The sequence below is a fragment of the Coptis chinensis genome, unplaced genomic scaffold (assembly GCF_015680905.1).
Source record: "Coptis chinensis isolate HL-2020 unplaced genomic scaffold, ASM1568090v1 utg9485_pilon_pilon, whole genome shotgun sequence".
In the NCBI taxonomy this organism is placed as follows: domain Eukaryota; kingdom Viridiplantae; phylum Streptophyta; class Magnoliopsida; order Ranunculales; family Ranunculaceae; genus Coptis; species Coptis chinensis.
Window position 1 is genome coordinate 173,497 of NW_028238195.1, and position 24,811 is coordinate 198,307.

The 24,811-nt window shown below is 35.2% G+C and overlaps 4 long non-coding RNA genes and 1 pseudogene across 7 annotated transcripts; 2 read left to right on the forward strand and 3 right to left on the reverse strand.

The window, feature by feature from the left end:
• Positions 1 to 1,187: 1,187 nt before the first annotated feature.
• On the reverse strand, positions 1,188 to 8,005 carry LOC147472614 (uncharacterized). 3 transcript variants are annotated; one of them, XR_015210754.1, is made up of 5 exons: positions 7,357 to 8,005; positions 3,822 to 7,229; positions 2,638 to 2,702; positions 2,414 to 2,494; positions 1,188 to 1,783 (listed from the first exon to the last, which is right to left on the reverse strand). It is a non-coding gene; the product is annotated as an uncharacterized LOC147472614 (long non-coding RNA). The 3 variants fall into 3 exon arrangements; XR_015210753.1 differs by lacking the exon at positions 7,357 to 8,005 and having other exon boundaries at positions 3,842 to 4,729; XR_015210752.1 differs by lacking the exons at positions 3,822 to 7,229; positions 7,357 to 8,005 and having other exon boundaries at positions 2,638 to 3,767.
• Positions 8,006 to 10,357: 2,352 nt separating this feature from the next.
• LOC147472615 (uncharacterized) lies at positions 10,358 to 12,287 on the reverse strand. Its single transcript, XR_015210755.1, has 3 exons — positions 12,067 to 12,287; positions 11,719 to 11,863; positions 10,358 to 10,804 (listed from the first exon to the last, which is right to left on the reverse strand). It is a non-coding gene; the product is annotated as an uncharacterized LOC147472615 (long non-coding RNA).
• A 3,277-nt stretch (positions 12,288 to 15,564) lies between these two features.
• LOC147472616 (iron-sulfur cluster assembly SufBD family protein ABCI8, chloroplastic pseudogene) lies at positions 15,565 to 17,648 on the forward strand (annotated as a pseudogene). Its single transcript, XR_015210742.1, has 2 exons — positions 15,565 to 15,583; positions 15,808 to 17,648. The product of XR_015210742.1 is annotated as an iron-sulfur cluster assembly SufBD family protein ABCI8, chloroplastic pseudogene (transcript).
• A 2,338-nt stretch (positions 17,649 to 19,986) lies between these two features.
• LOC147472617 (uncharacterized) lies at positions 19,987 to 21,712 on the reverse strand. Its single transcript, XR_015210759.1, has 3 exons — positions 21,634 to 21,712; positions 20,842 to 21,395; positions 19,987 to 20,745 (listed from the first exon to the last, which is right to left on the reverse strand). It is a non-coding gene; the product is annotated as an uncharacterized LOC147472617 (long non-coding RNA).
• A 774-nt stretch (positions 21,713 to 22,486) lies between these two features.
• Positions 22,487 to 24,688, forward strand: LOC147472618 (uncharacterized). The gene is made up of 2 exons (XR_015210750.1): positions 22,487 to 22,827; positions 23,724 to 24,688. It is a non-coding gene; the product is annotated as an uncharacterized LOC147472618 (long non-coding RNA).
• The last annotated feature ends 123 nt before the right edge of the window (positions 24,689 to 24,811 follow it).

Here is a 24,811-nt window from a genome sequence, read left to right on the forward strand (position 1 = left end):
GAAATTCACCAACTACTCAAAAGAAAAACTATTGACCCTTGGTCGATGCATATTCATATTGCTTAAGAATTTGATTTGAAGAAACTATTTGTTTAACCAGGGCGAAACCATAAGGAGTTTCGTGATGTTATTTTTTTCTTCCTTTCCTATATGCTAAGTTATTCATTATTTTAAGGAATTATTAAGAAAATTTAATTTTCTTGAGTCAATAATTGCTCTTCTCCTATTGGATGGATAGCTGGGAGACCAAAAATTGTGACAGGAAAACCGGACTCGTCATTGACAGCCATCATAGGTACTTGAAATTGAAACGTAACCATACCTTAATCTAGCTATCTCGATCAGTGAAAAATCCAAAGTGGGAAAACTGTCTCGACCTTTCGTCGTGGGCTGCTTAATAGCAAGAACTTTGCAATTCAGGCTGTCTCTAATGCTGCTGTGGGCCATGGCCATCTTGGACAAAACTAAAAATATTGCTCTCAGATATCATATATACTGCCTACTTGTTTGTTTGTTTGTAAACGCAACTGCATGGCTTGTGGCTCCGTGTTTGTTACATGTTGCTATTGCCCCCCACCTATCTATCTTGGAAAGAGTTACTGTATAGTGTGTAGTACTTAATAAATTTGAATATTTGATCAAGGAAAACAATTCACACTAAGTTGGTATTGCCTGAGATCATCCATGGTGTCCATCTCATTATGAAATCCTGGCGACAGGATAGAGCCACATTAAAGGGTAGAAGTAGTCCTTTCGTATGTAAATACATCACAAAAATCAACCTGATAGACCTGATTTTACTTAAAGTGTATTTTTGTAGTGTATTTATTCTTACAAAAAATCCGGTACGTTAAGTTCATATCAGCCTCAAAATCTAGCTGGCTAGAATGATCAATTTCATTCTTAGTTAATCAAGTGACAATCAAAAGTCAATTTGATAAGGACATCAGTCATTATAAGCCTATCTTGAAACCATGTTGAGCACTCCGCTTCACAATCAAGTACCGCCTCTAACACCACTGGCCTAAAACCCTCAAATTGCAAAAAAATGGTTCCTCACATGTCACATCCAATCAGGATGATTCCCCAACGAATGAAGCTATCCGGTGACATAGACTTTGTGTCCACAGAAAAGTTAATAATTGTCACAAAACACTCGGGAACAAAGGGATCCAGAAATGACGAAATAACTTAAATGAGTTTATTTTTATTTTTATTCAAAGGGTTATACAATGTGTATATACATCAACTGATGATACAACTAAATACTGATCGATTCTCATAAAACAAAATAAACGAAGTAAAAATAAAAAACCCTTGAAGGCACCAACACCTTGAGACAGAGGACAGGTTCTGCTTTTATTCAGTTTGGGCTTCGGAAAATGCAGGGTCCACAATATCATATATTTGCATGTCAGAATCAGCATACACAGGAGCCGGCAAGAAAGGAAATGGAGCGACGGATGCGTACGTAACTGGCGGACGTGCATGGATGAATACTGAAGACTCCTTCCTCTGTTTATCATCTTTGTTGTGCTCAGTCTCCTGCCTTATAGTTTTTGAGGACAGAAGTCTATTTAGGTTAGTCACAGTCTGGGCTTGCTCATTGTCATTACCAATAGCCTAGACATAAATACAGGAAGATACAGAAGGCTTCCATGGGACATGGAACATTCTCCTGGCACCTTTTGCTGTGTGATCTCGATAAAATGAGAATGCCATAGCAGTCATAGAAAGAGCAAGGAATCCTGACTCGAGAAAAAACCATCCGGAGGTGACGCCCCTGGAGAAAATTTAATCATGTAATTAACCAAAATGACTTATCAATGGCAAAAAACTTATTCAACTAACTTACCGATTAGAAGACGAACTATTAAATTAATCTATCTAGTAAGTGCTTTACTTAAATGATATCCTTATTCGACTAACTTATCAGTAACAGACGATTAATCTATCCAGTAATTATTTTTAGGCATATGATATCTATAACTTCATGCTAATAATGTATTATAAAGGGAGGGAACTAAAGAAAGTAGCCGAGGTATCTACAACTTATTCACATTTGACAAAGTAAACAATTATAACAATTATTTCACATTTAACAATTAGAGAAGTGCCATGATTGAGGAGTGGGGACTCCATCTTCAATCATTAAAGACATCTAAAAGGCTCGGGATTCAAATTATGACCCCTACTAACTTTTTCTGTTCTCCATTAGTTGTTTTATACCAAGTGTATTTCAGTTTACTATAGCATGATTGTAAAACATCCAGAGGAAACAGAGAAAAGGGGCAAACTATCTGAATTCGTGCTATTAAAATGGCTTTTGCAGTTGCCTTCATGTAGTACTTGAATGTAAAAAGTAAAGAGGCTTTTTAGATGGTCAAGAGTTTATACTGGGATGAGAACTCACAGTCATAGGCCACGTACCCCAATGGGAGCAGATATAGGGAGTTCCTCAAAGCCACAAAAGCAGTTCTCCGACCAGAAGCATCTGTAAGAGAGAACATTCTAAACCTGAATAACATTATAAATACCAGTACATGATAACCCGCCAACATTTCCTAACTAAAAAATGAATCAAATCCCAAATCTGTCTACTGCATGCAGTTAGTTTAATTTGAAAAGAATCCATACCCTCCAGCAGCGTAGTCACTGCGACATAAGTATGCGAGGGCCAAAAATACAAAGCAGCAGCCCACCTAAAATCAAAGGCAAAAAATGATGTCGTACACGTAATATGAAGCGAGATAACAAATGCCTTAGAGCAATCTGTGACATATACCATCCTTACTTTCAATTTTCTTTTACAGATAATTTTCTTGTTAGAGTGCTACACAAAATCTTGTAAAACACCCTCTCTAAGGGAGCAGCAGCTTTGATGAACCTAAGGTTAAGGTCTCAAAACTGTATTTGGGATAGCCTTGTCGTGTAATCCAAAGTTTAAATTCTTCTGTTAGTGGGAAGGTTGTAACCTCGGAACTAAGCAACTTGCTCACTGAGAATTACATCTTTTCTGAAGTAAAGAAATGCATGTTTTACCACTAAAAGGAACTAAAAAAAGGTTGAAAAAGAAATAATTATAACCATAAGACAATCATAGCAGATCCCAGCGGGGTTTCAGATATCAGGCAGGCGGAAAATATCCTAAATATAGGCGACATCGCCGAGCTCTGGTAGCCCAATACCGATATTTCATATTTCCAAAACATGACATTGTTTTCACATACTACAACAGCTGCACATGAACTAATCCTCTTGTCTATGTACTTGCGTAAATATACTCTAGTCATTTATTTTTAGTAAAGGGACTGAAGTAAGACATAAATGACAAATATTTACAAATCATTGAAAAACCAAAACAATATATACATTAATGTTTGCTTTCTAACCACACTCTCAATCACCTATTGCTTTTTAGTAGCTGATCTTAACATCAATACTCACCCTGCATGCACAAAACATGAGTTGTATATATTCATAATTGTTTCATAACCATCAGACTTTTCAATAGTTGGAATGGAAGCAAATACATCGAAACCACTAATTATTTTCTTTATTCGTTCAGACTTCATTCCTAAATTCTACATTTTTCTTTTATAACTATTCCTAAATCCAATTGAAATTGTCAAAATTATATAATTTTGTACCATCAAATTCTCCTAATCAACATGTATATGCATGTCCAAAGAAACGAAGGATAGCTTGTTAGTACAATGAGTCTGAAGGTTAACAAAATGTTCTTTACACAAATAGTTCACATGCAATAATAATAATAATAATAAAATACATAAGAATAATCAATAAATTTTACAACTCACCTTTTCAATGAGAAAAAGACATTTTCAATGAGAAAAAGATAGCATGGCTTCACATCTTCCAGATCACTTCTCACCTCGCTATTGCTATAAGAGTCATACTTACTCTTAAAAAGTAGAACATATTAGTAATAATTTATTGGACACCACATTGTAGTAATGAGAGACGACTATATAAAGAGTCATACTCGAATTTTTTTAATCATAATCAATCAAGTAAATGAGATTAAATTTCTTTGTACAATATATGTAGAATCTACAAATAACTGTTTTTCTTCAATATTGTTTCTATTAGGGAAGATTTTGCCACAATGCCACATATAAATCATAAGAAATCATCGTTGTCTAAGGAAATGTGACAACCAATCAGACAATAAACCATGAGTGAACTACAAAAAGTTGCACTAAGATTATGTTTAAAATAAAGTAGTGAAAGAATTCAAAGAAAGAAGACTTACAAAAAAGCAAAGAGTGAACAAATGAAGAGAAATAGAGCAATCTTATTCATTGTTATTTTGGTTGCTGCACTAAATTTTTTTGTTTCTGAAGAATGCCCGTGTACCGGAGCCATTCCAGTAAGTATTAGCTCACCTTTGCATTCTCTCTCTACTAAATATAATCAGATGTAGCTAGTTCACGATAGTCAATCGATAATTCCATTTTTTTATATTATTATTGTTATAATCAAACTTGAAAAACAGAGAAACCCTTCTTATTTAGAAGAGTGGGTTAGAAATGAGGTATTATAGTTAAACGGGCACAGATGAACCTTTTAGTGTAAAACACGTGCAGGACTTTCCACATTCCATATATTATTTTGCTGATCCGCTACTGCTTCCGTGAACTCCTTGGGGACAAAAAACTCCTGCTTCCAAAGAACATGCCATGTTGCTACATCAGCGACCGTGTCTCCTCTCTTATAGATTCATTGCCAATGATTCTTTACTGCGTTATCTGTGCGTCCAGGGAAAAGCCAAGCGATAATTGACCATCTATTTCCATGGATACGATGAGATGCTAAAAGTCGTTCCTCTTCCTCCTCGGTAAAAGGGTTTCGGTTGATTCTAGGATCCAACTGATTAAACCATCTCAACCTACAGCTTTTTCCTGAATAATATCATTGCATGACAAATTAGTTAACACCAACTTAGAAAGAATGGACCCTGTCGTGTAACACACATGCTTGACATGTTGTATGAGTTTAGAGCATCTGAATAACACCATCCTTGCTTTTCTTCAAGATTAGGTGTGCAATGGTTATTGTCAGAGGTTAGCTTTGATTTTGAACAATTTAATTTTGGAAGAAGAGAAGAATGAGAGAGAGGGTTTGAAGAGATGAATGCTCCCAGGCACCCACGTCAGCTCCTCTTTTTTCCTCTAACACTGACACATCAGATTTTACCTAAAAAAATGAATTCTACGCCCATTTTTACGCCCATTTTTTGCGATTTCAATTGTTCGTAGCCCATAGATAAATAGATAAAAACCTTTCTTAAATCTTATCTCAATTCTTAAATTTTATCTCCATTCTTACTCCGTTCTTAAATCTTATCTCCAAACAAAACAAGAAGTTCTTTTTCATTTTAGTACCGTGTTTCAGATCAAAGGCTTAACGTGAATCTTGAAGCAATCTTACACGAATTGTGAAGGCAAGAGAAAGGATGGGTTTTTATAGGATTTTACGCTTTGACCTTCTATCAACTCCAAACCGCCTTGGTGAAAATCTTTCATTACTTAGATATTTGTTATCTATCTTATTTCACAAAAGCTCTCTCAATTCTCTAATTTCACTTGAAATTTCTCAAATGATGTTTATATGATAGGATAATTTGCATTTCACCATTTGGGTCGTCCAAGCTTAACTTATAATTATTACAGTGATTTTTTCAGAGTCCCAGTTGGTCCATGATAATCTCTGACATGGGTGATAAGCAACTGACCATAGGAGTTGGTCAACAAAGAAATGGTTATTTGCATAGACGTTGCTAAAAGTGTCAATGGTGAAAGATTACTAGGTTCTGGTCAATTGAATACACAATTGAAAATTGCTCTATATCTTTCATAAGGTATCCGCTGGAGGATAAGATTTGGGGATGGCATAATGCAGGTGAGTTCACTGTTAAAAGTGCTTATAATGGGTGTTTTCATTTAAATATAGTCATATGATTGAATTGGAATAACTTACTCCAGAGATTGTGCCATACATATTTGTTAATGTGTATGCTAATAGTTGACACAACTAACACATGACACTGTTGCCAGACCAGATGCTATCTTCTTTAATTATACTAGTAAACGGGTTGCACGTGCTAGGAAAGAAAATTGGGGTAGAGAAAATCAAAAGAATGAACGCCATGTAAATTAGAATAGTAACATATTATATTTGTTTGAATGGATATATTATGTAACATGTTTTAGATTAATACAGGTAAAGGTCTGACAAAAAACTTCAATAAGAAAAAAACACTTCAATACGCTAGTTGTGTTCTTTGTCCGATTCGATTTTGCTACTCTGCCATGGTGCAAATAAATATATTTGAAGAGGTATTTAACAGCCTGTAATTTAGTAAATATTAGTGCATATGCCACAAACTAATTTACTAAGAAAATAGGTATTATGTTGATGAAATTCGCAAATGAACTCTTGGTTGTTTGGCATGAGTGCAGGAGCATGGAAAATTAGAAACTGAATTCTTACAAATGATTGCTGTAATGTAATAAAGCGGATTCAGCTCTAATGTTTGCCTGATTTTCACGATAGGCCTTCTGATAAATTGCCCTTGAAAACAGAAAAACTCCACATAGGCCTTCTAATAAACACAGCCACCAGGTCCACCCCATCCTGTGAAGAATGCATGTTAGTAACTGAAACAACCTACTCATGCTAGTTCTCATAAGAGTAGATATTAACAGAATCCTCAAGTACTACAGGTTATTTCATCCAATAGCTCTCGAAGAGGAATCCCAAAACGAAAAAGAAAACGAAATGCATCATCCACCATAGTTGCTGAAAAGCAAAGATGATAAGGGACGTCTCTTCTAAACAAAATTTACATAGATACCAAAGAAATGCATTCAAAAAGAAACATAGGTTTTCAACATGTCTTTTTAAACGCAAAAAATCATCAGAAGTTCACAACTCTAAATAGACAATGTGACGATAATCTGATATAAAGAACATCTCGTCATTTCTTCAGTAACAACAAAAAATGATGCTATAAGATGGTGCATGACTTAAATAATATACTACTCACCAACGTAAGGAGAATCAGATTTTGTTTGCATTAACATATGGGTGGTCATTGATGGTCGAAAAACCCTTCAAATTAATGCTTCCCAATTGTTCATTAACGATCTTTGTCTTTGCCTGGAGACCATTTAACTCTGACCATGGATTGCTTTCAAGTTTTCCTAAGCACCATTGCATAAATATCTTATGCATCAAGAACCAAATGAGGAAATATTTTCTCATGGAATTGTTTAAGCTAAAGAAATTGGAAGGCGCAGTAATACTATGAAATGGAAATGAAAATCATACATCATGAATATCTTCAATGGATTTTAGAGACACAGCCCATTCTTCTTTAAGTTTCTTGTCACGTGAGCGTGGTCGCATAAACTATCACAGAAGTTACAATACATTACTGGATTGTTCTAGATGAATCAATAGCCAGAATGGCAAAAGTAGAGATAAAGAGGTTTGAAGCCAATGGACAATCCACAGACTACATCTAGAAAATCCCATAAGTATTTGAGACACACATAGAGCAGTAAATAATTATTTAAGAATACTTGGAGCAAAGAAATAAGCTGAGAATATCAAAAACCATCCCAAGTTCTTTCTTATATTTTGATTGATAAGCTAGCAACATTGATAAAAATCATGGTACAATTTATGACAATTGTACTTCAACTCTCGAGAAAAATCACACAGAACCATTATAGAGCATACAATTATTTGTAATCCACATGACGACCAAATAACACCCCAAAAAAAAAATCAAAACACAGTTTATGATTAGTCATTATCCAAATGACAACCAAATAAAACCCTAAAAACATAAGAACACTACAAAATTTAAATGCTAAACTCTTCAGAAGACTCTGACTCTGAGATTGAAACATGAAATTGCGGGTTGCCAGTCTAGGATAAACTGTAGCATTATTTAAATTGAAACAATCCCTTAAAAAATAAATGCACCTCTGAGTATGATACTGAAAATGAAGCACGCAACCATACACAATAAGCCTGTAACATGCAGATTAGCGATATTAGCTGCTCTGTTTGGTTCATTGTAATGGGATGCATTTGCACCCATTTCCCACTAACTACCCATTTACTGGTGTTTGGCCCACTAATGCAAAGTGGCAGTTATGCAAATAAGTTGCACTCATGTGCACCGTATAAATAGGTCAGAAGACAACTTGTTGCAGCCAAAAAAACAACGTAACTATTTGCAATTTCTCTTTCTCTCTCTCTCTCTTAGATTTTTTTGGTAACTTCTTCCTCTTTTGTAGCTATCACCAGTAAGAAAAAAAAATTAGTGATTTTTATCTCAGTTTCTCTTCTCTTCTATCTATGAAGATTTAAACCAACTCAAATCAACTAATTTTGTTGAATCTCTGTTGAAATTAGATAAAAAATTGAAGAAAAAAAAATATTTTAGGTAGTTTTTATGGATGAGATCTGAAAATAAACTGTTCAGTATTTAAATATTTGTTTTAATGTATTTAGAATTTGGAATTATGGAGAGAAAATTATTTGGTTATTTAGTTATGTATTTGTGAAGAAGATGAAAAAAATATATGACACTTTTGCACTACTCTAACCAAACAGGTAAAGTGAATTGTCATTGCAATTTCTTGTCATGCATTACGATGTAATTGCACTCATTTGCTATTTGCACTTGCTTGCATTGAACCAAACAGAGCATAGCGAATACTTAAAGTGGGAAAAGAAGCAAAAAATAAAACTGAAAAGAAAAAAAAAATCAGAGAAGTGAAATACCTGTATGAGGAAAGCGAGATTACCTGGACGAAAATCCTATGTTTGGGATGACCATGAATACACTGCTGGAGACCCTTCTTTCGTGAGACAGTTGTGATTCCGCTTTGACTAATAGACAGATGGGATACTGAAGAAGACTGACTCTCTTAACTGGCCCAAGGGCCTCAGTAGCTTTCTTCCTATTCTTCGCCATAACCCCCGTTCTTCTTGTTCTTTGCTGATCATTGCGTTTACCAAGGTCCTATATTTAGCTGGCTCAGGAGTGAAGCATATCAGTCTTTAATCCTATCAAATAAGACCAAGCCCTAGCGCCAAGAACGAGTGAACCAAAACCAATTCGGTCTTTCTATTCCTCCAGCACCGATGAAAGCTCGCAACATCAACAGCGACCTCTTGACTCCACAACAGCAAATGAACTCCCTTCATCAGTGAGCCTTGGCATCCTATTCTTATCCCACCTATCGATCGGAAATATTGCCATCCCACCCCGAGAATTCCGGATTTGAGTTTATTCTGATTTCGCTACACATCAACACTCGAATTCTGAAACTGAATCCCTATGAACAGGCACTGCATTTGGGATATCCGGAACGGAATCACAATCACTTCTCGTAACTGCATGACGCTTGTGGTAATAAACAACTGGATCAGCACTGGTGTGACTTCCATTGCCGCTACCTACCGGAAAAAAAAAAAACTCGCTTTGGTGCGGAAATAACCTCTCTTCTTTCCGCCTCCGTTTGGGAAAATACGGGAACTAATTAAAAGAGATGGTAGAAAACCCAAAAATAGATTCATGGGCGAGAGTTTCAGAATGTTGTTATTATTAATTTTTTTGTGGAGAAGAAGAGGAAGAGATGGTAGAAAACCCAAAAATAGATTCATGGGCGAGAGTTTCAGAATGTTGTTATTATTAATTTTTTTTTAGAGAAGAAGAGGAACGGGTTTTAATTGGGATATATCTGCCAAACGGTGTCTGTTAAGAATATTTTTTAGTCTGAATGATGAAAAAGAGTTCAGAGAATTTGTGTGCCATTTTTTTTTGTTGTGATTTATGTAGGGATGGAAAGGTGCGTCTGTTTGGGTTTATTTTCCATTGTAAGTTAAGTGAGAAAGGAGAAATGTATATACGATTTATTTTTGCCAAGTCAGCAATATTTTATATAATGTAAAAGAGGGAGAATGTGCAGTGCGAGTTACAGACAAAATCACACCTGGTAGTGTTTATATAAGACAGCTCCTGCAAAAATATTCAAACATGCACATTTTTCATCTATCTTTACACCTGTAGTAGGCTAGATCAGGTACGTCCCATCTGTTCACCCATGTCAGTCTTCCTTGGATCACTAAAAACTCATTGTTGGGCCAATGTTGCTCCGAACTTAGCCGCTTTATCTGCCACGATATTCACTTCTCTGTAATTGGTTGTCATCCTTATAGCTTGCAGCTTTTCTTACATATAATTCACCTTGGATGGGTTCTTCATGGCAACTTGTTTTCGTCAAATGAGTGATCTGCAACAACAGAATCAGATTTAATCCACAAGTAGACCCAAACAATGTTAAATTGCTCATTCTACACTCTCTATCATAGCTATACACTTGGCCAAGTGTTTGGACTCATATTTTTCTACTCAGTACCAGTAAGAAGTTCCCCATGTCATCTCTGAAGCTAGCACCCATACCTGATATCCTGGGAATTCCTCTCAATGCACCAACAACATCAATCTTCACAACTCCTTGCTTGAGAAGAGACCAATAGCAACTTCGGGTTCTAAATGCAGGTTGTGGTCTTGCTGGTAGTCCCATTGTTCAGAATCGCATCATCTCTTGTACCATCAATATGGTCTAAAACAATTTCTTATTCTGAATAATTTCTTCCTTCTGCACTTCCAGCTGCCTAATAAGACCAGTGATCCTACAATCTCTTCCTTCAGCTCTCTTACTAAGAAATCCTCTCTGGAATCCACTTTTTTATCCTGTAACAGACATCTAAGAAATATTAGGATGTAAAAAACCTTAATTAGCCAAGAACCTGTGAAGTGATCCGAGCGCAACTGTCATTATAGCTAACTTATTTTTAAATAGACAACAGACTGCCTATCATAGTTGCGGGGGAAAAAAAAGGAATTCAACATAAATGTATTTTATTATTGAAGGGTGTGAATGTTCCTAGCTAAGTGAGAACAAATATAAGAGCAATTCTATAGAACTTTTGGAGTTATACAATACAAACTATGGCTAAACTTTTAGAGTTCACACAGAGTACGTCTTGGTAACAAATAATGCATTAAACTCTCAGGATAATCACCAAGGTCGAAAATTGAAAGGAACACGCTTGAAAAATGGGAGTTGTGAAACACACACCCCTGCATTAACTGTTGATAATGCTGTTGCAATTTGAAAGTACAATAAAATCACTCTAAATACAAATCTGATCTAAACTAAAGATAAATGAAATCTGGGAAGAAAAATGCTGGTAAACATAACTCAAAAGCGATGGAAAAAATGAAATTGGGAAATAAACTATGGGCTAAAGAAGAAGAATATATGGGTGAGAGAAAACAAACTTTTTTGGTGGTTGTTCCGTTTTGATTTAGAAAATGAAAGACATGAAGTGAAAGAACCTTGATTGTTTGAGAGTCCATTCATTTTTCTTATACATAAATATCCATAAATAAATCAATATCATCAAACTAATGCACATGAACATGCCTTGATGCTATGCACATGCATGAAAGGGAAATGGCGAAAGGAAAATGCTATGTGGACTTTTATTAAACTGTGAACTACGTAAAATAGATTTCAAACACCAGTTCTTATTTCTTTATCTATTAAGACATTCTATGTAACAACTAAGAGAAGAAAAAAAAAAGGCAGAGACAGTACTTACCAGGACATAGCAAAGACAAAGGTGAGGCAGAAGCAAAGAGTAAGCGGATCACATCGTTACTTGCAAATTTATGAGCAACTGTCCAGAATCCCATTTTGAACGGCACTATTGTAATTTAGCAGTCCTTCTAAGTTCTAACAGCGACCTGTGTTTGACAAAAATACGAAAACCTCAAACCGATTTTGAGAAGCGCTAACTGATTGATATTAAACAATCTAATAGTAGCAAAATTCAAGTGTAACTAAACATAAAGTTATTCAGGCATTTTTTCAAACAATTAAAAGTTATGTGGAAGAAAAATTAGAAAGAAGCATAAGAGAACGAGACGGGAAGAAAAAGCAATCAAACCTATTTTTGAAGATCGCCATGGAACATCGTACTTATCATTTTATCTCTTTTCAGCCAAATCTGGAAACGGGGTCTAAATGGTGAGAATAAAATAAGAAATTAATTAATTTGAAAAAAATAAGTGATGGAGTTTCGTTATTTTGCCGGAGAAAGAAGATGTTTTTTTTTTCTTAGCCGTAAATTTTTATACTGTAGATAAACTGGTAAAGTACTCGAAACGGTGCGTCTGTTTCGGGTTATTATTCGGCTTATAATTCGGTCACTTCCTTTTTCCCAATTTACCCTTTCAATGAAGAACAAAAAATAAGTGGTTGTCTAACTTTCCGGTACCCTTTCCACTTAAAACTTTGGTATAAAACCGGAAATACGGGAACTAATTGGAAAATCTGGTATCCGTAGGGAAGAAAATAGGGTGGAGAAAATTGAAGGAACGAACGTATGTAAAATAGAATAGTAACATATTACATCTGTTTGAATGGATTATGTAACATGTTTTAAATTAATACATATCGAGGTCTGACAAAGCTCATATATATATATAAGAAAAAAACACTTCAATATGCTAGTTGTGTTCGTCGTTCAATTCGATTTTTGCTGCTCTTCCATATTGCGAATAACTATATTCGAAGAGGTATTTAACCACCTGTAATCTAGTCAATATATAATTATTAGTGCATATGCCACAAACTAATTTACCAAAAAAAAAATAGGTATTATATTGATGAAATTAACCTTTGTGCTGCTGGTTGTGTAATTATCTTGTCGAGCATTTATATGTGATTGAGGAACATTGTTGGATTCATATGAGTGTACTACCTGTAAGATATAAGAATATTATATCATGGTCTGCAACATAATTGCTATTATACACTGCAGAATAAAATATCTTTAAAAAAATGCAAGAAGAGTAACACTTTTTTTTTATCATTGTCTTCAATATGATCTAACGAATACATTCGTTCTTTTTTTTTTGTCGGCATAAATAAACTGGTAGTTTGGACAGAGAAAGAAATTGTAGCTACTAACAAATGCCATTTTTTTTATATTTGGACACTCTAGGATGAAAGTTGCGTCCAATGATGGATAGTGGAAAACCCAAAAAGAGATTCATGGAATGTTTAGAAAGGAACCATAACATTGATTATATCCAAAGTTGAGGAAAAAAGAAAGGGTATTCCTACAATATAAAAATATTATAGAAGTTCTTCAATGTAGAAGGGACAATATACTATACCAGTGAGTTTGAGCAGAAACTGTCTATTGAAAGCCTTGATTGAGCAGAACTATTATGGAATTTTACAATCCAAATGAGTAATCAAAACATAAATAAGCATTGGAAACGGCAAGAAAACAGTACCAAATAGAAATTATGCGAAACCCACAATGTAGTCGCCTTGGAGTAAATACATTCATTGTTCCGGGCAGCATTAATTAGCAACAAATAAATGGGGAAAAAGGAAGAAAATTTAAAAGGGAGTAAAACCTGAATCTGAAGACAAAGAAGACCATTTTGGCATTTGCCTAGAAATTAAAAGAAGAGAATAGTATTGAAGAGTTTTATTCGCGTGCATTAATAAGGAAGCAAAGAACGCCACTGTTTTATGGAGTTTATTCGTGGAGAATAATCCCTTGGGACTGGAGAACAAAAATACGGAAAGGCAAAATACTTACTAAGACTAAAATGTGAGATGAAAATGACAATAAAGCACCTAAGCATTTTGCGATGCAGCTGTTATACAATATGTACGGAGCAAGACGTACACATTGACACCACTTGATCACTGTCTTACATTGCGACATAGTATTTATCTAAGCAAGCAGCCTATGTATGACAAAGTCATTACACTCACAAAGTAATAATAAAAACATCAAAGACGGCAAAGAAAAGCCGTGAGATACAATGAAGAATCTCCACTTGACCAAGAAAATGGAGAAGACAAAAAAAGCCAAAAAAATAAACAATTAAAGGAAGAGTTATTATGAAACAGTCAAGTATATGAAGCAATAATAGGGTCACCAGAATTGTGTCAAACCTTGGAAAAAGATGCTCATATAACGGTAACCACTATTCAAAATTGATTGGTACCAAAACTATTGATAAATGACTGTCTCCGATAATGTCAACATGATTTAGGAAGAAATCTATGAGTAAACCATCAACATCCCAAATCATTGAATACCTTCTGTAAAAAAAAATTGATATCCAGACAACACCCAAACTCTGGAAAACAATAAAAGTGCAGTATACGCTCAGTCGTAATTCCACGTAACGGAAATTTAGGAAGAGAGTGCAATTATACCATCAAAATGCACTAAAAAAATTTGAGGGAGAATCTCGTGCTAATATAAAGTGGGCACAAAAAATGGAAAAAAAAATATAAAGAATATTAATGTTATAGCTTGAGGTTAGATCATTACCTTCAGTGGCAAATTAAAGGTAAGAATTCTTGTTGAGTAAGTCGCATTGCCACTTTGGCAGACTATGATATGATTATGTTAAGAAGAAAAGTTAACGTTAATGTTAACGTTAACAGTAATGAATTGAAGGGGGAGGCAAAAAGATGAATAGTAATTCGAAATCCAAACTAAAAGTAAAACAAAATTTTTATCAAAAATATGCGAAATTGTAGAATGAATTATGACGAATATGAGTTAACGAAAAACTTAAAAGTAATGTGACCTATTCCATGGTGAATCAATGTGCAATAGGGGAGAAGTTGTTGCAGATGTGGGAGAGAATAGCACTAATGTGGTCGTCGTTGTCGTCAGCATCATCATCATCATTTATTTTATTTATTTATTATCAGTTGAAATTCCACTAATAAGTTAGTGGTAACATTACCACTCCCTGGCTCCTAGTCCACATGCATAGATGTTTGGCCCCTTTTAATTGCCAAGTTTGTAGTAGCAAGTCTAACATGTGCAGAAAAAGAAAGAAATGCAAGCATAAGCCTCCAGTCCACAAAAGTATTTCTATTTCCAAAAGTCTTCAGCACTCCATTTGCACATTCTTCTATTACTGCTCTGTTGTCTGCAATGCAATCCTCGTTAAAGGTTTGTTGGCTTTGTAGCCTAAACACTTAAGTTGCTACTTCCACAATCCTAGTGATCCGACCACAGCAAGCCATATTTTTCTTTTGTCAGTAACTCCATCAAAGTTAAGTGGTTAACCTTATGAAAACCTAGGTCGAGGATGAGGAATCCATTCCTCCAGTTTAGGAATTTCAATGTTACCCATACTGAGGTCAACTTTAGTGTCTAACATCGAAGCCCATCCATACTACAATAGTTCACTATGAGAGAGCAAAAAATTGAGCTTGTAAATGGCTTGCAAAGCGCCAAAAAAAAAATCTAACTCATCTAAAAGAGTATGCTCCTCCATTCTTCCTCCCATCAAGTCCTAAAAATATTGCAAGATATACATTAGTTTCTTTATCTAAACCCATCGAGAATAGATCGAGCCGATTCTTAACCCAAAACATAATTCAAAGGCTATAAATGTATGTGACTGTAACACGTGAGTTTATGGACTTTACTGGAGTTGGCAGTCTTTAGAGCACAAATCCATTCTCTGTTAAACAAACATACGCCATTTCTACTGAACGGAATAATCCAACTTGGCTCGATGAATCCACCTTGAAGCAAGAAGCAATAATCACTATAGATTACAAATTAAACAAAGATCTAACCTAGTTCTGTTTGTGAAAACCTAAAAAACAAAAATCCAACATCGTTTGTTAGTTATATTATGTTCAATTTCTAAGGCTATTAGGGAGTATACAAATTTAGTTAGGAAGTATTTAGGCAAAGTTGTTCCTAGCTTGTGAAGATAATTTTTACGCTAGACTGAACTCTGCGGTGTTTAGAGATGTGTCTTTTTGTTATATCCTGAAAGATATCATGTGCCCAATGCCAATTGAGACTTATTTTCGGATCAATGATATGGAAACTGGACAATTTGAGAGGACACTTATAGTTGCTGATGAAGGAAGTAAAGATCACTATTTGGAGGGGTGTACATTGCCTTCTTCCGATATAAACCAGCTTCATGCCTCTGTGGTTTAGTTGTATACAACAGAGGGTGTTGAAATTAATATTCCACAGTGCAGAACTGGTATGCAGGGGATGAAGAAGGGATAGGTGGGATTTACAACTTTGTCACGAAGCGTGGTATTTGTGCTGGTGATCGCTCAAGGATATAGTATTCTCAGGTTGAGACTGGGTTTGCCATTACTTCGAAGTACCCAAGTGTTGTTTTAGAAGGCGATAATGCAATGGGTGAGTTTTATTCTGTGGCGTTGACAAAAAAATATCAGCAAAGATGATACATAAGGGGAAGATCATTAAAAGTACAATACTCTCCAAGGATATTTCAGCTGGGAAATCGAGGAATTCCTAGAGGGCTTCTTCAGATACTATATATTATCATTTTTTTGATAAACCAGAGCTTCAGGGAGAGGAAATAAAATATTAAGCTATGAATCTATGATTGTCTGGTTTCAATCTTTCTATTTTTTTCTGCAATGTGGAATGTAATAAATTTGGGTATCTAGATGTATTCATTCCTCTAAGATGATTTCTTCACCCTTTAACAGGCAAAGAATCCAGCATCTCGTATCGAGCATGAAGCAAGTACGTCCAAAGTTAATGAAGATCAGCTTTTCTACTTCCTGCAAAGAGGCATTGGCCGCGATAAGGCTGTCAAAGCCTTGATTTCTGGGTTCTGTCAGGTGGTAGTCGAGACGCTCCCTTTGGAGGTCAGAGCTGAACTGCAAAAGTACACGGGTATAAAATTGGACAGATCTGTGGGCTAGGAGATAAGCAGACCATCTACGTTTCTTCTGAATTGCCGAGTGATCAGCAGCTTCCATGCAATCTGCTAACAGTGACCAAGGCTGTTAATGGACATTTGGAGCACTAAAAGATCAGCCTGATTTCGTTCCTATGCTGGAACATTTTACACACTGGCATGTGACTCAGTTCATAAGCTGATTAACTATTGGTCAATCCACACACCACAAACCATGATCATACTATAGGTACATCTGACGATTTCTCTAATTATATATACAAAAATAAGTTTATATTTAAGGAAAACAAAAATATATACTAACAAACAATTCAAACAAAACGATTATAAAAACTGAAGATGGTAATTCTCATGATAAAGGCTCTAATGTCTCCGTCTTGTATCTTGGCGCGTGTGCATTCTACATTACCTCTGCATTCGTGGAATGGTAGATACCTCCTCAACGCCCATGAACACCGTTCGTCCCAAATTTTTTGGCATAACCTTCCCTGTTTGACATTATTCCAACATTTTAGATCAAGCTTTAAACGTGCTGTAAAGATAAAATCCAACTTAGTGAAAGAAATTCGTACCAATTATGCAAGACAACCAATTTTAACATTGAAATCCAATCCAAAACAGTAATTAGATACGTAACTCATAAACATTCCAACATAACTCATACTATTTGGTTTGAAGAAGAGGATGCATACCTAGTTGCTAGTAATCACATGTCATCGTTCATCATCGTCACCTTTGTAGTCACATGTCATTCTAATCATCAAACAACAACGATAATGATCGTGAAACAAAAAATATCAAATAGATGAAGATAATAAAGAAGGAAAGAAAGGAATTGAAGAGTTTCAATAAATTCATCTCTGAACTTGTTTGGATTCAATTAAACAAAACCAGGTGCCATAGACACATCTTGATCATCCGCTTTACTTCTTCTTGGCAGCATCCCCAGCCTTGGTCGGCAAAACAGGAAAAGACATAAGAATTATGCCAAAGGTGCAACACAGGGAGTTTAGTACAACCATATATTTGAAATTACAGTAACACTCCACGGACCTTCTTAGCCCTATTCTTCCCCTCCTTCAATTGCGTTCTTGACTTCTCCACCTTGGTATCCAACCCATTCTATGAATCAAAAGTATACGTGGACCCAAGTCAAATAACTTGAACAAAATTCTAAATTTTCTGCATATTACATGTGAGCCTCCCATGCCTTATTTAGTTCAACCTCAAAATCACAAACCAAAAATAAAATGAGGCTTTACATCCTTTTTAACATACCTAACCCAGTACCGTCATTCCCAAACCAAAACTACAACAAATGTGATTTATACAATAGAAATGTGTGCAGAGCATATATCCACAGAACATATATTGGCACAATTCTAGTTCTACACAATAATTTCACCTTAGAGCAGTTGTCCTTAAAAAAAAAAAAATTGTCGTGAACATATAATTAATGGAACCGCATCTCAAACAATTTGTCATAATAAGGCATAACACACACATGAGCAATTTACTTCTGTATCAAAAATTCTATGTTTAAGTACACCAATACTTACTTCTTCAACGTGTTGAGCATCACCAAGCATGCAGACCTTCATCTTACGCCGAGGGATAGGGGGAAGCTTACAGAACCACTGAAACACTTGTCTTTCTGTGGGTCATAGTTCTTCAGCCCAATCTGAAGTTCAACTGTTTCCACAAATTGTATTTTTTTTTTCCTTTAAAACAATCACGATCTGGGTGATACATTCTCTTAATACATCACTCTTAAGCTAACTGAAAAGGTAGAAAAGAAAAATTCAATGGCAACTATCACTTGGGATAAAACTCAATATAATCAACACAATATATTAAACACCAAGAATATAAATCAACTTATGCTAGCACTTGGGATAAAATACAATATATTCAACACCAATGATCTGAAGAAGACTATAAATCAACTTACACAAATAATAAAAGTGATGTTTCGTTAGAAAGTTTAATGGAAATCTCAGCAAAATAAATTTTAAACTGCAAGCTCCCAACCCCTCGTTAAATCACATAAAACTTAAAGCTTATAAGATCAGTGAGTCGTAGGTGTGGTAGGACTCGACTATTTCTTCACTATTAAAGGGTGTGGCAAACAACAGTACCTCCTGGATTCATAGGGATTCCCATAAGACCAACTGTGATGAAACAAATTCAATCTCCGTGTTTTTCGAATGAAACAATCAACTTATTTTTACACCCATAAACGTTCCAAACTTATTAGTCCTTAACCATATCATGCATACACAGAGATCCCCAATCTCACTTAAAATTATATAATTTAACATATAGCTCAATAAGGAAGGAAAACCATTTTAACGAATAAACTTTACCAGTAATGGCGAAGTAATGCGCTTTTCGAAAGCAAGCACAAAACCTTCTTCATTTGTCTTTATCAATATTACTTGGGGCCAAAAGTATAATATCAAAAACTATAACCAATTTTATTTAAAAAATACTTTTGCAGACATACATCAAAAACTTCCCAACCTGCTAATGCAGACATACATCAAAAACTTCCCAACCTGCTAATGACAATACCGAATGTCCACTCCACTGATAAATAGCCAATTCTTCATTAGGATGCATGTCTATACAAAAGACCAACGGACCTCAAAGCAAAAGGTATTAAACTCGCTTCTATAACCTCCCATGTATTAGACTAAGTTACAACATCAGAGATTTGTTTTGCATTCTAGAAACATTTAAATGATCCAGAAAAAGCAAGGGAAACATGACTACAACAAATAAAGAGTCATCAATGTAATGCATTTAAAAACCAAATATGAATCTAAAATGATCCATAACTAAAAGAGAAAGCCTCAATACCACTTAAGCATGAATCTAAAATTATTAGTCAAGGTTAACACTATCCTCTCAATCAAACGCATCGCAAAGAACATTGCGACCATAATGCACCCATCATCGCATAATTGAAGTAAAAAGAGAAAGCCTCGATACCACTTAAATATGAATCTAAGATTATTTGAACAAAGTGTAATTTGGTAAGGCCCAATTCAGTTTTCCTTGATTTGGTCTTTGGGAAAACAGAAACAATTCCAAACTATTTGTAATTAAACAATTTACTATATATCATATTGATTAGAGCAACAATCTATAGAAATGTCCTTTCACCATGAAGAATCTCGTAAAAAATGGTTTAGTATGACTCACAACACTATGTCAAAATTAACAACAAAGAAATGAATGGTAAATTAAAGAAAAATTAGTAAATGAAGATGCCATTTGAGATGAGGAAAAATTCCTGTAATTTGCACCTAGGGGGGAGGAGCTGCAACACCAGTTATCCCTAATGTAGGTATGCCCCTATTTGCACTTATACATTTACCGAACCGATGGTATACTGAAATAATATTTGGGGGAAATTTTGACTCTAAAGTTGTTAGTACAAAATGTCTAGAAGCAACAAATTGCAGATAGTGGTTAATGTGAAACATCACATCAATCTAACATGTTCCCAAAATCAACCATTTGCAAACTATTCTATGATGAAACCAACATTTGCAATGGAACCTGACATATACAACTTGTCTGTAAGAGTTTACCATTATGGGGAGTTATTGAAAATTAGTGGTATATAAACAACAGATCAAGCAAGGTGTAACAGAACGAGTGATGCCAACTGTAAATCGAAGAAAAGAAGCAACACGACTTGAAACACTCATTAGTATTAACGTATTAAGGTCGAAGGCACAATTGAAATAAACAAATAAGTAATCTAAGAAAAGGTGGCAGAATATGATACCTTTTCCATTTAAAAATGAATTTTTTGGGGTGAAAGTCTTTAATAAAACAACAGCATTCATTGATTGGAACTGTAATGTAAACGGGAAAAAATTGAAACAGAGATCCTTCAAAACCTAGAGCGATTAAGGAAGAAAAAATACGAAAACAGTTTTCGGAAAATGTACCGTTAAAATAGGGATGTTAGAAGTCTTCATTCCAGTGAGGATGCACCCTTTTACTTTAGCATTCTGAAAATAACATTGTACCAAAGTTGAAGGCAATATTCGGCGAGTATTTATCGAGTGTTGATGGGAAGAAGGTAAGTGAAAACTCAAAATAGAGAACATAAGGAATCTCAATTTTTAAGTTAATTTGGGAATTGGAAAAGGGGTAATGTCCAGGAATGGAGAAGACGAACAATTTTATCTTTTTTAATTGGGAAACCGCGAAATGGTGTCTCTGCAGCTTGCTGAAGAGGTTGTATTTTATAGTCAGGGTTTTCAATATTGAAGAAAACATATGACGAACTGTAGACTGGAATAGAGCATCGCAAAATAAGTTGTACCAAACCAAAGTCGTAAACTGTAGAAACATAGGAATCTAAAGCATGAGTACGTACTCTCAAACAAAAGTACATAAAGGAACGAAACCTACCAAACTGAGTTCTTCTAACAATACCTTAAAGTGGTCCATAATCGCAGTTCAAGTGACATTGTAATGAAACATTCTTTTTGCCAACCTGTGTTTGACAAAGTCATTAGACCCCAAAAACAAAATTAGGAACTCTAATCAGGCATTCTCTCAAACAACACAAAATCATTTCGACGATGAAGGTGGTGAAGAAGAAAAAGAAAAACGGGAGGGAAGAAAAAAAAGAGGAGAGAGCCTGTTCGCGAAGGAGAAATTTTTTTCTGCGATTGCTTGCAAATCAAAATAAGAAAATTGAATGTAATTTCCAACAAAGAAAGTTTTATTACCTTTTTCCACAAATAAAATCTCTGAGCAGGAGGGAGGCTCAAATTTGAAAAGAATGTGGATTATCGTTTTATGAAAAGAACGTGGATTATAGTTCTGGAAATGTTTTAAATTTCCAATTTACCCTTCAAACGTAAAGTGTAGAAAATTTTCGTGGGTGAAACTTTCGGGTACCCTTTTGATTTAAATGATTGGATTAAAATCGAGAATACACTAACTAATAAACGGTAATGATTGGATTTAAATGATTGCCACCTTTGCTTCTTTTTTGAAGAAGTTATATTCTGTTAAACAAAAATGCCGTGTCTAGATCTTCTTTGCAGAGGTAATGTAGAATGCAGGGTTATATCTACCATTGCACAAAAAAACATTGAGTTATATCTCTATTTTGATGCAGATGTGGAATCAAGCTTCTCATATTGAGGACAGCAAACCAGATCAAATCGTAAACTAGATCAAATCGTAATTAAAATTTACAGTGATTTCGGAATCTCTATTTAAAAATAAAATGAATAAATGGGATTCCATGCTGATTGTCCTTTATGTAATTGACTTTGCATTGCCCTGTATTATAATCTCAGCCTTGATGATGTTGAAGGCATATACTCACTTCGATGGGAAGATCAAGAAATGATAAGAAAGTATATAGAGGTTGGTGTCTCTTCCTCAAGCATTACCACTGTTGCTGCTAATGTAGGTGGTATCGAGGTTTCACATACTCTTCGTGCTACTTGCAGGAGATGCAGTCAGAAAATTATGAAGGGAGGGGTAAGTCATATTTTCCCCGACAATAAAAAAACCATAATTAGTGCTGATCTTAGAAAGTCACAGATGAAAAAGGACCTAACTAAAAATTAAACACCCTCTTCAAATTTGAATTATGAGGCACATGTGGATGATGAACTTATGGAAAAACCTTCCAAAGGTGGAATGAAACGCAAAAGAAGTACCAGTGATGGTCAAAAATCAAAAGTCCATAAGTCTGAAGAAAATGTTCTCGTCGGGGATGTACCAAATACATCTGATATGAAAAGTAAGCTGGAAGATCAGAGCCTTTAAAACTTTAATGAGAGAAAGCAGTGGTCAAACGATTGATATGTGACAGAAACGTTTTCTCCCTTTCTGGGGCAGTACTTCTCCCTTTTTGGTTTCTCTCTCTGATTAATCTCTCTGTCCGTGCAACATCAATGGAAGAGGTAAGTTGTTAATTTCTCTCTCTGGTTTTTTTCTTAGTTTCTAATTTCACTTTTCCTTATACTTTTCCTAATTTCTTTTCTCCTAGATCATCAAACCATTAACGTGATTCGTTTACATTTTACATGATTCTATATGTTACGTTATTCTATTTGTTCTTATTTTGTTTTTACTGTTTTGCCGTGTTTCACACGTTGGTTGATTTATTACCTAGAACGCCCACATTTGCTTTGCCATTGTCTTAATTTTATTGATGTCGTTATTCCGTGTTACTGTTCTATTCTAAGTTTTAATTTTTTTGGTATTTCGTTCTTCCTCCTACATTCTTTCCAACCATTAATTTGAAATTTGTAATTTATTTGTGTTTATTACTATTTTTAATTTTTAGCATCCCATAGACAAACTCTCCCCGCATTCACACATCCTACAGGTATGCGCGTTACCGTCTTTCAGCGTCAGTCTAAATACGCATAAGTATAGGTAATTTAAGTTTGTCTTTTAGTGGTTTGTGTTTTAATTGTGTCTTCTACCTTTTAAAGGATACTGCTTTCAGATACTTTTCACCGGTCCAAGAAGTTTTAACAGCAACTAAAATTTTCTCAAGGTTAAATGGTCCACTCTCATGATCCATAATCTGACTCTTCCATCTCATTCCGTCTATTATGCTCTCGATCTTCACAAGAATTCCTACTGTGTCTCTGAATATCATTGTCCCTTCTAGTCTCAATATCCTATCCATCTCCAATAGTATGTGTGTAATGTCACACCTGCATTGCACAAGGATACGAAGCTCTCACACATAAAAACAAGACAATACAACAACATACATTTTTCTACACAAAAGAAAGCATTGTCTACTAATTCAAATTCTGTAGTTATTACTTAGCTATCCTGATAGATACTGAATACACCGGTGGCATGGATGAGATCGTATGTTCTTGGATATGTGGAGAAAGCCTCGCACCAGTCTTGGTAGGTGCCAATGAACCCACGCTCATAGATCACGCCGAGTCACAAGATCAGCAAGGGCATCCAGGATAAGCACTAGGTTTTAAAGGTTTTAAAGATGTGTCAGACATTTCGTTCTAGATCAAAACTTCCGCCCTTACACTCTGAAAAGAAGACAGTTAACCCAAGTTTTAAAGCTGGTAAAGAATCATATGATCCATTCTCCAGAAGATGGACAAAGTCAAGAAATTATTTTGTATCAAACCCTGTCACAAAAGATTCCAAAAATAGCCATGTTGCTGCTGAATCATTAGAGTCACCTGGAGGCAATGGTGCTGCAGGAGTAGTTGTTGATCAAGGTACGGTATCGAACTCATTGCACAACTTTAATCTACCAATCTCACTGGCACTGTTGGATTTCATTTGGCATTCATGGCAAGGAAACAAAGGATAGAGGCATCAATTGGTTACTTACTTCATTGCTATGTTGAATGTTATATGGCAAACTAGAAATAAGTGGAAGTTTAACAACTCTTCGTGTGGAACCAACTGAAATTAGGGCCAAAGATACTTCCTGGATTAGTCCACCTTCTGGTTGGGTTAAAGAGAACTTTGATGCTGTTTTTGTGAATGATGGCACTCATGCTACGTTAGCGGTGGTTGGCAGGGATTATGAAGGAAGGTTTCTAGGAGCTTGCATAAAGAAGATGAAGGCCAATACCTTCGCAGAGGCAGAATTGTTGGCTGCACAGAGCTAGCAGTAGACTTTGGAAGTATACAATCTTTGAAGGAGATGTAAAGGAGTTCATAGATGCTTGCAGAGATGGAACTGATAGTGCACCCTGAATGTGGAGACAAGTGATTTTAAATATTATTAATTTGTAACCTTAATCCGATGAACTCCTTTACTTTTAATACCAGTCCAGTATAAGCCTTTGTCCTTAGTGGACCAGAAATCTAAGTTACCTTTGATAGGATAAGTATTTTGGTTGCAAGTTTGTGATACATGTTAAGAATGCTTTTTAAAATGGTAGCAAT